Source organism: Erinaceus europaeus, chromosome 7 (assembly GCF_950295315.1).
Source record: "Erinaceus europaeus chromosome 7, mEriEur2.1, whole genome shotgun sequence".
NCBI classification, from domain to species: Eukaryota; Metazoa; Chordata; class Mammalia; order Eulipotyphla; family Erinaceidae; genus Erinaceus; species Erinaceus europaeus.
The window spans coordinates 51,160,587-51,177,903 of NC_080168.1; the positions used below are offsets into that span (position 1 = coordinate 51,160,587).

The window sequence follows — 17,317 nt, forward strand, 5'->3', positions numbered from 1 at the left end:
TTTTTTAATAATTATTTATTATTCATTCCTTTTTGTTGTCCTTGTTTTATTGTTGTAGTTATTACTGATGTCACTGTTGTTGGATAGGACAGAGAGAAATGGAGAGAGGAGAGGAAGACAGAGAGGGGGAGAGACAGATAGACACCTGCAGACCTGCTTCACTGCCTGTGAAGTGACTCCCCTGCAGGTGGGGAGCCAGGGCTCGAACCAGGATGGGATCTTTACGCCAGTCCTTGCACTTTGCACCGCGTAAGCTTAACCCACTGTGCTACCGCTGGACTTGCTCGTTTTTTGTTTTTTTTTAAATCAGTATCAGCAATGTGTCACTCATGTTTTATAAGGATGTTTTCTTATTTCCTCCTAAGGACTCATTCCTGTTTCTCCTTCATGACCTGAAGGCTATGTAATTTTTAGTTTCTGTTTAGCAGTTGCAAAGCAGATATTTTTTCTAGCCCTAGACTCCACAAAAAGAATATCATAAACTCCAACTCAGAAATGGAGTTTCTGATAAAAATGGGCCCTTATATTATTCAACCAAAGTCTGTCTCCCAGGATGGGGGTAGGAATCTGATTCTCTCCTTCCCATTGTCCCTCCCCTGGCCATCAGTCTAGATGAATAGGAGATGTCAGCTTGTCAGGTCTGATTGGGTGTTACCTGATGCAAGTCTGCACTGAGGCAGTAAAAATCTGTTTGCAGTCAGCTCTTTTAACAAGTCCCAGCAAACAGAAGAAAAGCAAATCTCTAGTCAGTGAGATCCTTCCTCTGATACTGGGGGGGGGGGGGCATAGCTCACAACAGAGGCTTGATATGGAGGAGATTCTTAAACAAAGAATTTTTTTTAATAGAAACTAGAGACAAATAGCTTCTCTAGGGACTTTTTTAAAAAAAAAATAATTCTAAGAAATACTATGTATCTACACTTGTGATTTAAAGCCGACCTAGACTCCAACCTCTATTGAAAAGGAGCTGGAATCTTCTCCATAAAAATGCCCCCGTTCTCTGAGCCTTGCTGAGTCCTGAGCATTAATGCCTCAATCTCAGACCCAGGGGAAATTCTGGGAGGGCACCTGGCCACCCACCAAGCCGCCCCCCCCCCCCCCCCCCAGGGTAAGAGGGTTGGAAAGATCACATGTCTGGAGAATATCTTCTATGACAAATAAGTCCAAAGTTCTTTAAAGAACCAAGGTAAAGAGTTTTGTCAGGAGATTTCAGAATTTGAAGAAAGATGTTTCTGGGCACTATCACCACATCCTCAAGATTAAACTAGGTGCTAAGTTCCTGAAGACAGTGGTCTCAGTCAATGTTCTCACCCACAGTGCCTCAGGCATTGCTGGATACTATGGTCTTCTAGCACTGGGGGAGGGTGGGGCAGTGGTGATGCTGAAGACACTGATGAGGTGGTGGTAGTGACGACAGTGGTGAGGTGGTAATGGTTGTAAGGGCAACAGTAATGAAGACAATGATGCTATTAACATGATAACCCTTCCCCCCCAAAAAATCCTGTGACATGCTAGGGAATGAAACTTGTGTCTTATGTATGCATAATCCTACAAAAACAAGCCCAATTTTTATTCAGTACTTTTGAGAGTGAACAAGGGAGGGAGGGAGGGAAGAGAGAGAAAGAGAGGTAAAAGACAGCAGTGCAATGCTCTACCATCCATGGCCCTATCCATGATTCTCTCATGTGGTGCCAGGGATCAAACCCAGGACCTCAGGGGTGTGTTCTACCCACTTTGTCATCTCCTGCCTCCCAAGTCAATTATTTTCAATGACCTGGTAGTGTGGACTGGTCTGAGGATAGTCACTATATATTCATTCATTCATTCACTTTTCTGAAGCCTCTTGGTTATCATCCTGCAAGTCACACTCATGTCTAGAATAACACCAATATGGTAGAACGTAAATTCCATGAACACACTAGCAGCATGCAATACTTAACATTGGATTGAGAAATATTTTCTCTTTATAGTTGGAATTAATAAAGTACTAATTGTCAAAGTTTCAGAAATAGAGCTACATCAAAACTAAAGAATTGTCTTCATTACTTACTAAGACAAGTAGCATGCAACAAAGACCTAGAAAATGTTTTGAGTAAGAAAATGCATGACTAGAAACCTCCTCAGACTGTTTCTCTGAATACTGAAATAATTACTTATTGCACAGGTAAAAGAAAATCACTTTTTTTTTTTGCCTCCAGGGTTATCTCTGGGGCTCAGTGCCTTCACTATGAATCCACTGCTCCTGGAGGATGTTTTTTCCCATTTTGTTGCTTTTGTTGCTGTTATTGTTGCCACTGCTGTTGTTGGACAGAGAGAAATCCAGAAATATGGGGAAGGCAGAGAGGGGGAGAGAAAGACACCTACAGACTTGCTTTGCTGCCCATGAAGTGACCCCCCTGCAGGTGGGGAGCCAGGGGCTCAAACCTGGATACGTGCGCCAGTCCTTGCATTTTGCACCATGTGTACTTAAGCTGCTGTGTTACCTTGGGGCCCCCAGAAAAATCACATTTTAAGAAATCCAAATGCTGCACTCTGAAAGATGTAAACTCCTGAGTTTTCAGATCAACAGTTCAAGATGATACAAATTCTGAAAGAATATTCTAAAATTTGACCTCCTGACTGAAAAACAAAACAAGCTGGTTCTAATAATGTCATATGTGTTTGCATATGCAAGCTCTTTCTAGACAGATACAATAAATACTAACAAGTATATGGGGGAAAGGAACCTCAATGTACCACTGGTGAGAATGCAAATTGACCTGAACCCTGCAGAGAGCAGTGTAGAAAATTCTCAGAGGGGGCCAGCACATACATTACAATGTGCAAGAACCCGAGTTCAAGTCCTTGATCCCTACCTGCAGGGGAAATCTTCACAAGTGGTGAAGCAGTGCTACAGGTGTCCCTCTGTCTCTTTTCCTCTCTGTATCTCTCCCATCCCCCTCTCAATTTCTCTCTGCCTCTAGCTAATTATATATATATATATATATATATATATATATATATATATACACACACATATATATATATACACACACACACATATATACATATATATTTCCCAGAACACTAGAAATGGATTTATCCTATGACCTAGCAATTACTTTCCTGGGGATTTATCCAAAGGAAACAAAAACAACTATCATAAGAGATCTATGTATACCTATGTTTGATCTATGTAAACCTATAAATGTAGCACAATTTATAATAGCCCAAACTTGGAAGCTGCCTAAATGCCCAATGACAGATGATTGGTATATACCTATATCTATACTTATACCTGTATCTCTGTGTGTGTGTGTGTGTGTGTGTACTAGTCAGCAGTTAAAAATTATTAAGTCACCTTGCCCTCAATGTGGGTCAACATTGGTAGGGATTGCCCCACTCTCCAAAGGGAGGTTGGATCAACATACTCTGTCACTTGAAGATGAGTCCTGCAATGAATGCAGCCTAGAATGTTCCTACCTATAACCATAGAACACGGGCTCAGACCTGCAGAGATGCAGAGATTATACAGGCTCCTGTGCTGAAATATAGGCCCTAGATAAAATCTTTGGGTTTATAGTTAACAATATTTATATACTTTTCCCATATTTGGGAGCTACTCTCTGCCCAGGTCGTTTTCTAGTCCTATTTTCAATTCTGACACCATTTCCCCAGACAATACCTTTAGCCCACCTGCATGTTGGCTGTCAGGCTCAGGCAACAATTAGTAAAGTCATGGGCCCCTTGGAATATACCTAAAATAGACTTCCTAGCTTTTTTATAAAATGGAGACCCCAAATTTCACCTGCTATATTTTTGTCTTTAAGTCACTGATTATTAAGAAATTTGTTCTGTTTTGTATTTTAATGCTTTTTCAGCCACCAATTTATAGATGTTACCATGATGCCAACCCCACTCCCCAAGGCAGACAACTTCACCAATGTACCCTGGAACCTCACTTTTGCCTTGCCCTCCTAGGAAAAGATAGAAACAAGCTGGGAGTATAGATCAACTGCTAACACCTATGTCCAGTGGAGAAGCAATTACAGAAGACAGGCCTTCCACCTTCTGCACCACATAATGATCCTGGGCCCATGCTCCCAGAGGGATAAAGAATAGGAAAGCTTCCAATCGAGGGGATGGGATAAGGAACTCTGGTGGTGGGAATTGTGTGGAATTATGGAATTGTACCCCTCTTTTCCTATGGTCTTGTTGACCATTATTAAATTAATTAAAAAATTATGAAGTCTGGGGGTCGGGCGGTAGTGCAGTGGGTTAAGTGAACATGACAAGAAGTGAAAAGATAGACTCAGTGATTCCAGTTTGAGGCCTTGGCTCCCCAACTGCAGGGGGGTTGCTTCACAAGTGGTAAAGTATGTCTTTCTCTCCCCTTCTCTATCATCCCCTCCTCTCTCGATTTTTTTCTGTCCTATCCAACAATAATGACAGCAACAACAAAAATGATAACAACGATAAATAAGGGCAACAAAGGGGAAATATTATGAAGTCATCTCCTTTGCTTTGTCTTGGATGGAACTGGAAGGCATTATGTTAAGTGAGATAAGCCAATAAGAGGACAAATACTGCATGATCTGACTTATAGAGAGAACTTAAACAAGGACAAAAAAAGAAAACACAAAGTTAAACATGTACATACTGTTTAAACCCAGTACATACTGGGTGGGGTGTTTGGCATCAAAGCAAAAGACTCAGGAGAAGGAGAGGCATGGAGAAGGTGAAGAAGGCCTTGGGGTCTTGGCGTATGATGAAGGAAAAGGACCTAAATTAAGGGATGGGAGTGTTCTTTTTTTTTTTTTAATATTTATTTTATTTATTTATTCCCTTTTTGTTGCCCTTGTTGTTTTATTGTTGTAGTTATTATTGTTGTTGTCGTTGTTGGATAGGACTAGGAGAAATGGAGAGAGGAGGGGAAGACAGAGAGGAGGAGAGAAAGATAGACACCTGCAGACCTGCTTCACCACCTGTGAAGCGACTCCCCTGCAGGTGGGGAGCCGGGGTTCGAACCGGGATCCTTATGCCGGTCCTTGTGCTTTGCGCCACCTGCGCTTAACCCGCTGCGCTACAGCCCGACTCCCAGGATGGGAGTGTTCTGCAGACACCTACCCATATGCCAACAGTCATACTGCAAACCATTAAATGAATAAAAAAGATCAAGTTATTTTCTATGTCTTCATTCCTCTCCCTGGGTTACAGCTGAAGCTTGGTGCCTGCAAAACAAATCCACTGCTCCAGATAATCATTCTTTTTCTTTTTCCTTTTATTTTTGATAGAAGAAAGAAACTTTTGGGGAGAAAGAGAGAGATAGCTGCAGCACTACTTCACCACTCATGAAAAGTTCCTTCTATAGGTGGGGGACTGAGGGCTTGAACCCAGTTCCCTGAACATAGTGGCATGAGATCAAATGAATTCACCATTACTTGGCCCCCATCTTCATTTTAATGTCAATTTCCAGAAAATGTTAACCAAGAGGACTATGACAATGGAAGAATATGGTCCTGGTATAAAGTAGAGATGGTGGTGTGTCTCTTCCCGTGCTCCCTTGACTTACTTTATAGTATCTTATCATAAATAATTTCTCTGACCTTAATTAGCAAGCTGCAAATGATTGAGCTAATTGTCACAAATCCCTATGCTCAGGGTTGAAAAACGATATATATCCTCAAGGGGGAGGCTTTTGCTCTGTCACCACTGTCAGCCTGGCCCTCACTGCACTGGAAGAAACTGGAGCTGTGATGTTTTTCCCTCTCTCCCCTTCCTGTTTCCCTGTGTTTTTCCCCCTCTTCCTAGTTGAAAACATTGATGAAAAGATATGAAGTCCTAGTGATAAAAAGAAAGAAAGAGCAAGGACCGGCATAAGGATCCCGGTTCGAGGCCTGGCTCCCCACCTGCAGGGGAGTTGCTTTACAAGCGGTGAAGCAGGTCTGAAAGTGTCTATCTTTCTCTCCCCCTCTCTGTCTTCCTCTCTCCATTTCTCTCTGTCCTAACCAACAACAATGACATTAATAACTACAACAATAAAACAAGGGCAACAAAAGGGAATAAATAAATATTATAAAAAAGAAAGAGAAAGGGAAGAAGCAAGCAAGCCTGTCTCCTACAATGGAAACAGAAATGATCAATCACCTAGACCATCACCAATAAACACTCCTTGGGGATTAGAACAGAGCTTATCTAATTTTCCTCTTTAAATCAGCAAACCTCACACAGAGCCTATATAGGCTCAGACAAAGGAAGTCATTGTGAAGTCAGAGCAGGCTTCATGGAGGGCATGGGGTTTTGGCAGTATTAGTGCAACAGCTAATGTTCAAAGCTCTGCCCCCACCTCAGGCTCTCATAGAGACCCTCACCCACCACTTTTTTTTTTTTTTCCAAACCACAGCACTGGTCAGCTCTGGCTTATGGTGATGTGGGGTATTGAAGCTGGGACTTCAGAGCCTCAGGGATGACAGTCTGTTTACATAAACTTTATGCCATCTACCCCCACCCGCCATTTTTCTGGTGCTACATACCTTACTCTTTTCACCTCATCATCATCCCAGACCCTTCATCATTCAGCCATGAGATCTTTCCACTTCGAGACACACTGAGGTAAGAAGTACTCCATGTAAAAGATCAACACCAAATTTTTCAGGGAAGATGAAGATGAAAGAGAGAGGGAGAAGTGCTTTTAAGGAAAGAATGTTTTGTTTTCCATAATTCCAGTTGAAGGATTATTCTGTCCTCTGTGAATGGTGTTCATCTAATATTCTATAGCAGAATAGAAAACACAGGGGACTTAGATCTGCCAAGTGCCCCTGTGGCTCCATTCCTCTCTTGCCATGGCCAGTGCTGTCATTGGTCTGTGACTATGAAACTCCCATCCAAAAGCTAAACAGGCCCAACACCACAGCACCATGAAGTACTATGGCACGTTGCTGATACAGTGGGCCTCCCAGCACCCCGAGGGCACTCAGAGAATAGCTGTTGAATGACAACTAGGTAGAACTGAGAAATCCCACAAGAACCATCTCTCTTTTTCAAAACCATGACAGATGGCCAACTTATTCTTAATGGTTTCCGGTCCCTCTACCACCCTCAGAAACCACTCTCCTTATGCCTTCCAAATGATAAATCAAGAGAAAATACAAAAGCACTGGGGGTGGAGGTGTGAGCACTGCCAGGGCTGACTTGGGAGTTTCAAAGTAGAGAAAGGACTCCTTTTAGTAAAACTCATGATTCCTTCTTTTCATCCCTGGGGGGGGGTGGGGTGGGGGGGTAGGGGGACATGTCCCCTGTGGTCACAGTTTCCATTATAGCAGGAAGCGGACATACAAGTCCCAGAGAATGCACAGGCAGATGTCAGAAGCCTCAACCAGAAAGGATGCTTTGGGGCACTTCTTCCCAGGTGTCCCAGCATCCTTCTCTTCCTCCAAGGCTTCCTTTTCCTCCTGAATCTAGAATGAGGAGCCCTGCTTCACCTTGTAGAAGGGGAGTCTTTTACTCCACACAGATAAACACTTTCTCATTATTCTTGGTATGATCACTTCAGAAGAACATGTTGGGATCTCCCCCACACCCACACACTCACCATACACAACATTCAAAAATACCACAAGCATCATACACAGATGCTACATACAACATTCACACTTACCATACACACATGCAAATTCCATTCATGTTATACTACTGACACACATATATCATACATACAATTCATATACTACTACATACAGAGATACCACACATAGTACTTACATGTACTGAAGACCATAGAAACAACACACAACCTCTCTCTCTCTCTCTCTCTCTCTAGCAGGGACCGGCTGCAGCAACTCTGGTAAGTTTTCCAGTAGAGTGTGGGAGATCTTCCATTCCCTGAGGAGTACCTCTTGCTGCCCGCCTGCCACACATCTGCTGCTCTTCCCCCTCTTTCCTCCTTCAAGGTGAGGAGAGGAAGCCTCTCAGGATAATCATTCTTGAGAAATTTGGCTGAGAGTATTTTAAGGAGAGAATCATAGCTGTGAAGTTCCCCCAGCCCTCAAGAATCTGGATAGAGGCCGATTCTCAGAGGTGTGTGGGGCTGAGCTCAGTGAAGAGGAGAAAGCTAGTACACTATGGGGCTATGGCTGATTGTGCGGCATTGGGGTACTGACTTTTAAAAAGGGCATACTCACTGGTTCCCTTCGTGTGTGGTAACTGAAGACACCCATCCCAAGCAAGCCCCCCACTCCAGACCACATGTACACAATACCCATTGTGCTCCCACGAGAGCTGAATTTCAGGTCAGTCACCTCATTGGGCTGGAGGCTACTACCCACACACCCCTACCCCTACTCTTACACAAAACCTCTCCACAATGGCAACCATCACCCTCACCCCTTCCATTTCCAGAGGCTGGCAGCCGACCTATGCCTACCTTCCACACCAAAAGAAACTAGCACTCCTGGGATAGCCTGATACTCAGGTTGACAAATTGTTTCTGTGCTTTGTTGCAACTGCCACAGCATAGTGCCTTCTTAGAACAGAAGGCTTAGATTCTCCAGTAGATTTCAGCAAACATTTCTCTGGATGTAGAGCTCCAGCCAAGACAAGACTAGCCCTTCCTAACAGCATACTGGCTTACCACCAGATCATTGTAGGGAGTGACATAGCTGCCACTTTGAATAGGAGATGTGCAGGGATTCTGACAGTCATACCATTACTTTCACTCATTTCCTAAAGGGCTGTACTTCATGCATAAAGATTGACTGGCCCCAAACACAGATGTGAAGTTCACATAGCTTCTTAGGGCTTTAGACATTGCATCTACTTCAGAAATCTATTCTCACATGAACTTGACCCTCTTGGAATGTATCCATCTTGGGCCACATGATCAAAGTAAGTCATATGTTATGTCATAGATATGGAAAGGCAATCACCCTCGTTAGCAAAAGCCCCCATCCAGTCATATCCTAGGGCTTTTGCCTCTAACTCTCTGAACTGGTTCATCACAACATTCCAGCATAAAAAGCCCACCCTAAGGATGATGTAATTCATTCACAGTATGAGTTGAGGGGACAGGCAAACAAGAAGAGAATGAACCTTAATCTTTGGGACTAATGAACACATAAGTAAATGTTGGGTCAGTGTGATTTTGTGTAATTAAAAATAAAAAACTTATGTGGATAATCCCATGGCTAAGTCACTTCCCAGATTTTACTGGCCTAGTGTCTGTCACAAAGAGTCTGACTCCTTGGTCCAATCAAGCAATCTTCCATTTTCTTCATCTTCAATTAAAAACAATAGCCTTTCTAGCACCACATAGGACTTACTGTGAAGGAAAAGACAGAGTGATACTAACATACCTGGAGTCTATGGTGTAGGAGTACCATAAACTAGGTCAAAAGCCATCCTGAACTTTAAGGAAAAAGTTTTCAATTTGTTGGGAGAATTATCTCTTTGTGACTGCTTGCCCACAGCACATTAAACTATAATTTACACATCTGTTCAGAGAGTAGCTTGATAATCCAACAATTCCATTCCTAGGTTTCTCTCCAAAGAGCAGGAAACCACTCAGCTGACAAGCCCTATGAACTCCTGTGTACACTGCAACACTATCTACAAAAGCCAAGGTATAGAAGCAGCTCAAGGGCTGGGGAGACAACATAATAGTTAGGGAAAAGACTTTCATGCTTGAGACTCTAAAGAACCAAGTTCAATCGCCAGCAAAACCATACGCCAGAGCTGAGTAGTGTGCCAGTCTCTCCCTTGTTCTATATCAGTATCTTTCTGTAACTCTATAATTATAAAATAAATTATTTTTAAAGAGAAAAAGCTCTCAACCATGAATAAATGGTGAAAAAAAGATAGTGTATCCATACAATGGAATATCATGCAGCTGAAAGCAAAGATGAGATCTTGTCATTTCCAAAACCATAGATGAAGCTGAAAAGGGTCATACTAAATGTAGTCAGAAGGAAATCAAAACACATGAATTTACTCACATGTAAGATAAAAGGAATCACAGCAAGAGAACAGAAGATAAACTCTGGGATTCTGACTACAGAATTAAGGTTACCAGAGGAGAGAGGGTGAGAGGCACAGTGTATTGCTGTGGAGTGATATTGGCACTATATTAATGATTGTGCTGTAGTAACACACTTGAGAAGGTCTGAGACTGTATTTCTAAAATGTAACACATAAAGTCTTGTTATATATATATATATATATATATATATATATATATATATATACACACACACACACACACACACACACACATATATATTACTCATCCCCATACCCCACCACCTCTGTTAAATATGAATGGAAGTCCTTGATTTTTTTTCCTTTTCCTGGCAGACTAGACAAATATCTTAGGAACAAGGGCTCCCAGAATTTCCACACAGAAAAATGCCTGGGTTGGGGAAGAGGGTGGAGGCACAATCTAGCCATAAGGAACAAGACTACAGAATTTGTTTTGAAGCACAATTCTTACTTGCTCCTTCAGTATATCCTGTGTGTCATGTACTATGATAAGTGCTTTTGGAACAGATAAGTTAGATAAAACCTAGGACTTTTGACACTTAATTCTAAAGGGAGGAAAGGTAATCAATAAGCAACAACCATAAAACTGAGACAATAAAAAGGCAATTAATGAGAGTACTCTGATTATTTGAAGACACACAATAGAGAGTGTACAGGGTAGGCTAGAAAGGCCACTCTAGCAAGGAGCAGTTAAGTGGAGCTCCAAGTGACAGGATTAGGCTGTCTAAAAGAACACACCAAGGAGAGGGGGCAGCTTGTTCAAGAATCCTGAGGCCGGAGGAGGTGCAGCATACTCCAAGAACAGAACAAAAGTAGAGGTATCTGGAACACAAGGGCCAGGGGAAGTGGGCAACACACCCAGAAGAGTGGGTATGCTGAAAGATTGTTGGCATCTGATAACCTGGGAGGTAACACAGTGGATAAAAGCACCAAATTCTCAAGTGTGAGGTCCCAAGTTCAATACCCAGCACTGCATGCATCAGTCGTAAGGATGCTCTGGTGTGTGTGTGTGTGTGTGTGTGTGTGTGTGTGTGTGTTTCTATCTCCCTCTCCCTTTTTCCCTTCTCTCCCTATCTATAAAAATGATTATTTTATTTTATAGAGATGGAGAAGTTGAAGGTGAAAGGACAAACAGACAAATCTGCAGTAATATTTCATCACTTGTGACACATTCCTCCTGCAACTGGGAACCTGGGGCTTGAACCTGGATCCCTGTGTGCTCAATCTGGTACAACACAGCCTGGCTCCAATAAATACTTTTTAAAAAGATTGTTGGCTTCTGGGTTAGGGGGACTTGTGGAAAAGAAGTAAATCCACTTAGACAACTACAAGACAAGCTCAAAAGCACTCACTTGTGATTGAATACAGAGTGGAGTAAAATAGCAGCTAAAGGCAAACTTGAGAAACCAGGTGAACTTGGTGTTCATTTATTATATGAGAAAGAATAAAGAAGGAGCAATTTGAGAGGAGAGATAAATCTCTATTTTGGCCATGTTAAGTTTTAGGTACTTTCTAGATACCATGAGAAAATGTCTGTAAGGCCACGAGGCCTGTCTGAGGAGTGGTCTGAGGTGAAAATGGCTTCTTAAGAGTCACTACTGACAGAAGATTTGCAAAGCCACAAACTAGATTGTCACCTCGGAAACCCAGGGGGGATTAAAACAATAATAGTGGTAATAATAATAGAAGAGGAGGAGGAAAAAGAGGAAGAAGAGAGCCTGAGATGAGCTTCTTTGAATAGTTGGCATTTATAAGAGGAGAGGGGAAACATGGAGTAGTAAAGATGATTGAAAGAACTGGCCAATGAGACAGGAGTAAAGTCCCAAGAGTGTGGCTACATGAAAACCAAGACAAGAGAATATTCCAGTGAGGAAGTTGCCACTTGTGTTAAATGGTATGTAGAGGACAAGATGACAGTGAAGTGAGCATGGTATCTGGCAAGAGGATAATGCTTGGTGACTTTGGCAAGAGTCATAGAAAGCATTCTGGCTATGTAGTGTGAAAGGGTTGGGAGGTGAGAAGTAGAGAATGTGGTGATGTGCAACTTTCAAGTTTTGCTCAGAAAAACGGAAAAAGAGATAGGAAAAGGCTTAAGATAACTTATTTTTAATACAGGAGGCACTGGGACTTAACTTGAGCTGTTAGAGGCAGCACAGTAGAAAGGATGGCATAGCCAAGTCCTTAAGAAAGTCAAAGAAAAGCTGGACCCCAAAGTTTAGCCCTTCAAGAGACCTGGAGTCCAGGTATTTGGCTTTCTCAGGGCTTGGTGATTCGCAGAGTTGGTGTCAAGTTGCCAAGAGCTCCCCTCAAGGAACCTGGAGCAAAGGCAGTAGCAAAGGTTGAGTTGCAGATGCAGCTGGTTGGCAGCTTTGGTGATATAAAAATCAGGGCCTTCCTGGCAAGATGATCCCATTTTCTCAATGAATTGTGTGGCATATTTGCCACCTGAGAGTGTGGTTTAGTGTTGTGTATGTGGGGGGGGGGGGGTTTAGGTTGGAAGTGAGAAGACTGAGTGTGAAGTGCTTTTGGAGTGGGAGAAAGTTAGCATAGTACAATGTGGAGCAGGGGTGCTGGGCAGGACACCAAGTCACAATTTGAGATCTGCGGCTCTGTCCTCGTGGGTGTTTTGCTGACTCAAAGAGAGTTCTTCAGCTGCTTCGAGGCAGGCAAACCAGAAGTTTAACTGTTAAACTGGGAATATAGCTTGCTCAGGCAGGACCTGAGCATGGGTATAACCCCCACACAAGCCCTGCTCTCCCTCATCTCAGGAACACCACTGCAGTCTTCCTCCTAGCCCTGAAGTGCCTTTCCTGCCATGACATGTTAGATTTGTGAAGGAACAGCAAGCAGTGTGTGAGAGAGAAAACAGAAGCCTATGAATGAGTTTTTATCTTCTAATAAACAGTCCTCAGACATGGGCCTTACGACTCCTTAGAGGATGCAGGACTACTTGTCCTCAGCAATTCTCAAGCTCATTATGGGTCTTTGTATCAACCTCCTCTTTTCTTATCTCATTATTCTGGTGTCTAACTCTTGCTCTCTGGAATTACTTAAAAAATAAAAATAAAGGGAGTCGGGCGGTAGCACAGTGGGTTAAGCGCACATAGTGCAAAGTGCAAGGACCACATCAGGATCTCTGTTAGAGCCCTGGCTCCCCACCTGCAAGGGAGTCAGTTCACAGGTGGTGAAGCAGGTCTGCAGGTGTCTATCTTTCTCTCCCCGTCTTCCTTTCCTCTCTCCATTTCTCTCTGTCCTAAGAACGACAACATCAATAACAACAACAATAAAAAAAAAAACAGCAAGGGCAACAAAAAGGAAAATAATTTTTTTAAAAAAAAAAACTGCTTATACATAAGGTATTGCCCAAGTCTCTATCTTCAGGGAAACTTGAGCTAAGATCACTCACACTAGCAATGAATCCAGAATCCAGACCTTTATGTCAGGGCTCTGAAGTGAAGACCCTCTGCTGGAGAGGGGTTGTTCTAATCCTGGCATGGGATGGTATCACACACACTGAACCACTCATCCATGGTAGATTGGGTTGAGGTAGAAGCTGAAGTCATCCACTGTGCTGTGTGGTGGCTTTGGTAATTGAGTTAGTCAGCAACTGGCTGGCTTGGCCAATGTATTTGAAAATAAAAAAACTGGAAGGGTCAAGTCAGTCAACTATCCACTCAAGTCAATCTGTGAAATGCAGGCAGCTTTCTAGCTGTGGTGATAGCATTTCCTGTAGCCACAGAGTGAGCTGCTGATAATTGGATCCACGGATGAATGGGGACAGTGGCACCAGTGGCAGTGCTGCGAATGAAAACCAACTGTACAACCTTGGTACGTCTCTTATGTGAAATGTCCAACAGAAAAAGAATGGGAGTCTGAGGTTCATGTGGGTCATTTGGGTTGATGAAGAGGAAGGATGGCCCTGAAATGTGCTTTCTGAAGCCAAGAGGAGCTCCTTTCTGCTTGCCAGAAGAAAGAAGCTGATCTTATAATACAAAGATCTCATCTGAGGAAGGGGGCTTTCAATCTAACTCCTGTTCTCTCAGTTTTGTGTCTGTCTTCCTTCACTGTTTCCAGGCCAATAACTAAGTCAGAGCTACAACTGGACAACATATTCTTTAGAAGGGGACTGAGAGCCTGAAGCAAACAACTTACATATTGGAGAAGCAGTCACAGAAAAACTTGGCTAACAGATCCAGAGAGCAGTGGCACAGGAGAGGTGGGTGTGGAGTATGTCTAAGAGAGCAGAGCAGGGGATGGAATGTACTGGCCTAGGAGCCATTCTCGTGAATTGAGGGTCATGGTCCCAGGCCTTGTTTACTACAGACATTCCTCATAAGCTCCTGGGTTGGTGACCAAACAAGGAGGTGGGGATTATGGAAATGCATTGACAAACCTTGCAAGAGAGATTGAGGCGATTGTGGAGGTATGGCTGGTAGATCAACAGTCACATGACTGTATTTAGAAGGACATTTTGTTAACTCTCCTAGAAAGTCCCAGTGATAATAGTCAACTATAAGTGTCACAGCTCCATAAAGCTCTCTCCATTGGTTTTCTCCTGCCCACTGTCACTATCATACTCCTTAGTTTATGCCCCTCAAGACTGCTTCCCACTTTGATTCCTTACACAAAGAAAAGGCTGGATGCTTCTAAAGAGAGGTGGCAGGTAAGAAAGAAATTCTGAGTATGCTTCTGACTCATGGCTGAATCCAATGAGTACTGAGGCTTTCTACCATAGTATCTAGGTAGTAGATGTAGTGGGTCCTCAAGAAACAGTAAATCCCTGCTTCCCTTTTCTCTTTTTTTGTCTCCAGGGTTATTTCTGGGGCTCAGTACCTTCACTATAAATCCATTACTCCTGGAGGCTATTTTTTTTCCCTTTTGTTGCCTTTGTTGTTTATGGTTGTTGTTGTTATTATTGCTGTTATTGCTGTCATTGTTGTTGGGTAGAACAGAGAGACATCAAGAGAGGAGGGGAGACAGTGAAGGGGAAAGAAAGAGACACCTGTACTACTTGTAAATCGACCCCTTGCAGGTGGGGAGCCGGGGCCTTGAACTGAGATCCTTATGCTTGTCCTTGCTCTTAGCACCATGTGAGCTTAACCTGCTGTGCTACCACCAGGCCCACTCCTTCTCTCTTCACCTGGATCAGTGAATATTGGTGGCAGTTAAGGGCAAACAGCTCCTCCAGACAGAGCAATAATGCAGACTCACTGTGGTTGCCATCTCTTTTGCTGTATGCCTACCCAAAGCCATCATCACTTCTCCCACTGTTTCTGGTGGCTCATTTCCCAGGATAGTTTCCCCCATCCACAGTCACTACCTAGCCTCAGATTTACTGTGTCCCTGGAGGGATCAGGTCCCCTTGTGGAGAATAAAGTGAGGATCAGAAATTAGTCACTGGATTGTCACTTTGAACACAGTGAAAAGGGAAAGAATGAGAGGACAGGTGGTGGGAAGAGAAGAGAGGAGAGGGGTGGGCAGGTGAGAGGGGAGAGGGAGAGAAGGGCAGGAGCAAGCCAGCATGATACTCGATGAGCTCACACATTTTGTTTGATTTAATCCTCACCATGTATTTTCAAGATGCTCCCTTGTCATACAGATAAGGAAATCAAGACTTGGGATTCCTCTTTTTTTTTTAATTTTTAAAAATTTATTTATTTTCCTTTTTGTTGTCCATGTTTTTTATTGTTGTTGTAGTTATTGTTGTTATTGATGTCATTGTTAGGACAAAGAGAAATGGAGAGAGGAGGGGAAGACAAAGAGGGGGAGAAAAAGACACCTGCAGACCTGCTTCACCGCCTGTGAAGCGACCCCCCTTGCAGGTGGGGAGCCGGGGGCTCAAACCAGGATCCTTACACCAGTCCTTGTGCTTCTTGCCATGTGTGCTTAATCCACTCTGCTACTGCCCAATTCCCGGGATCCCTCTTTTAAACAACTGATTCTAAGTTCAACTCCTATGAGGGAAGGTGCAACTTGTGCAATAAGATAAGCAAGAGCTAGGAATTGACCAAGTATGAGGGAAACCAAGCAGATTAGATACACAGCACCTTTCAGCTTCTGCTGCCTGGTAGCTTGGGTTTAGTTAACCCTACCAATTTCCAGGTCATGTCCTTAGAGCAGGAATGCAGCAAACATTTTATTTTCCTTTTCCCCGCTACTTAAGAGTCAGTAGTTACCAGACATGGAAATACGATTTCCATGGAAGACAGCCCAAAGGCTTTCAAAGAGAAGCACCAACTTCCCTAGACTCTGAGTCTGATCACCTTGATCCAGTGTCAGAATGAGGGAGCCCACAACCATAAGAGGTGGGGGAGATAGGAGTAGGCAAGGAGAAGTCAGCAGCTTCACAAAGATGCTCCAAGCAATCTGACCAGACCTGACTTTTCTGCTGGTCTTCACCCTATCTAGCTTCAATTTCTCTGCTTTGTTTCAGCAAAGCCTCAAGCAATAGACCCAATCCCTGCACCCTGTGATTTCCTATCAGGATCTTTGTCTATCAATATCCCCCTATACCAGTGGCAGGGCTAATTTATTTTTATACTGTATCCCTTTCTTGACTTTCCTGCTGAAGTTGTCATAATACTTTGCCATTTCAGCATTCTTCTTTTAAACCATTTCCCTTATAAACTGTGCTTTCTCTTTCTATTCCTCGTAATAACCAAGCTTCAAAAAAAATCAATGCTCGGGAGTCGGGCTGTAGCGCGGCGGGTTAAGCGCAGGTGGCGCAAAGCACAAGGACCGGCATAAGGTCCCAGTTCGAACCCCGGCTCCCCACCTGCAGGGGAGTCGCTTCACAGGCAGTGAAGCAGGTCTGCAGGTGTCTATCTTTCTCTCCTCCTCTCTGTCTTCCCCTCCTCTCTCCATTTCTCTCTGTCCTATCCAACAGCGATGACAACAATAAAAAAAAAAAAACTAGGGCAACAAAAGGGAATAAATAAATTAAATAAAATATTTAAAAAAAATTTTAAAAAAATCAATGCTCTAGAGCTGAAGGGATCTTTTTTAATTTTAATTTAAGAAACATTTATGTAGCATTTATCCTGAACCATACAACTGTTTAATTGCTTAAAACTGTGAATGTATTTGATACTCATAAGATTCTCTAAGTCAGGCATAGCAGTTAACTCCATTTTTCTTTCAGATGAGGAAACTGAGTCTCAAAAAAGATAAAGTAACTAGTTTCAGGTCATACAACTAGAAAGTGGCAGAACTGGAATTTAAATCAGGTGAGGAAATCTAGCTTTAAATCTGTGTTCTTAACCTTAGAGAGTATTTAACCCATTCCTTCCATTTTCAGAAGAGATAA

General features: G+C 42.9%; 1 protein-coding gene across 3 annotated transcripts in view; it reads right to left on the minus strand.

The window, feature by feature from the left end:
* Positions 1-17,317, minus strand: part of GRIN2B (glutamate ionotropic receptor NMDA type subunit 2B) — a 494,586-nt gene that overhangs the window by 159,852 nt on the left and 317,417 nt on the right. The window lies entirely within an intron of this gene.